The sequence below is a fragment of the Primulina tabacum genome, chromosome 9 (assembly GCF_025594145.1).
Source record: "Primulina tabacum isolate GXHZ01 chromosome 9, ASM2559414v2, whole genome shotgun sequence".
Taxonomy (NCBI): domain Eukaryota; kingdom Viridiplantae; phylum Streptophyta; class Magnoliopsida; order Lamiales; family Gesneriaceae; genus Primulina; species Primulina tabacum.
Window position 1 is genome coordinate 28156834 of NC_134558.1, and position 1212 is coordinate 28158045.

Genomic DNA, 1212 nt, shown 5'->3' on the forward strand with positions numbered 1-1212 from the left:
AAACATGAGACAAAACTACCTAAGGGTTGCCAAGGTTTTGCAATTGAGCCATATCTTTTAGAAATAATGATTTGACAAGATAATTGAGATCATAATTTAGTAATTGAGTCTTGCGTACTCACTAAGAAAATTGGATTTCCCGTTTTTCATCAAAGGATTATGAAAATATCAAAAATAGTGGGAGACAATTCATTAAAACAAAAGTCCATATTTTATGTTTTACAAAATATTTTAAAATAGTTAGTAACGTTTATTTTGTTTCTATTTTAGTATATTCATGATATCTTCGCGAAATCTTCTATATGTGATACTCGATCAAAACAAGCTAATCGCACCAAATTACCTGAACTGGCCGAGGAATTTGAAAATTGTTTAAAATTCTGAGAAATAGCATATGTTCTCAATAAAACTCCTCCGAAAGAGGTTGCTCCCAGTACCTCTGCTGAGGTATTGATTAAGCTTCAGAAATGGTAGGACAATTATCTACAAGCTAAAAGCTATATGTTGGCTTCTATGTCAAACGAGTTACATGAAGCTATAAATGATGATGACATTTACACATCTACAAGAGTTGTATGGTGAACAAACACGTCTACTAAGACATGCTACTATCAAGGAGCTCATGGCGTCACGCCTGCGAGAAGGGGCCTCGGTCCATGAGCATAATGTGAGGATAATTGGGCTCATCGAGAAGCTAGTGAGTCTGGATCTTGTTATTTCAAATGAATTGTCTACGAACATTTTACTGCTATCACTACCATTGTCGTTTGATAAGTTTGTGATGAACTTCAATATGAAAAAGTTGGAGGCCAGTCTTGAATAGTTGATCAACGTGCTTACTAGCTATGAAGCAACCATCAAAAAGGGAAAAAAAAAACATATTTTTCTAATGGGCTCCTCGTTTGAGACAAATTAAAGTCCAAAAGGGAAGGGGAAGAAACGTTCAGCTTTTTCAAAGAAAAACAAATCAACTAAGAAGCAAGCTCCAAACACTTTTAAATGGCCCACAAAGCAAGATAAAGTAGAAGATGTTTGCTTTTCTCTGCAAGAAGCCTAAATATTAGAAGCGCAATTGCAAGGAATATCTAGCACATAAAAGTTCTGGCAAGGTTATGTTTTATATTGAAGCAAATGTCTCAATTAATTCAAATTATTGGGTACTAGATACTAGATGTGGATCTCATTTATGCAATTCATTCAATGATTTGTAGG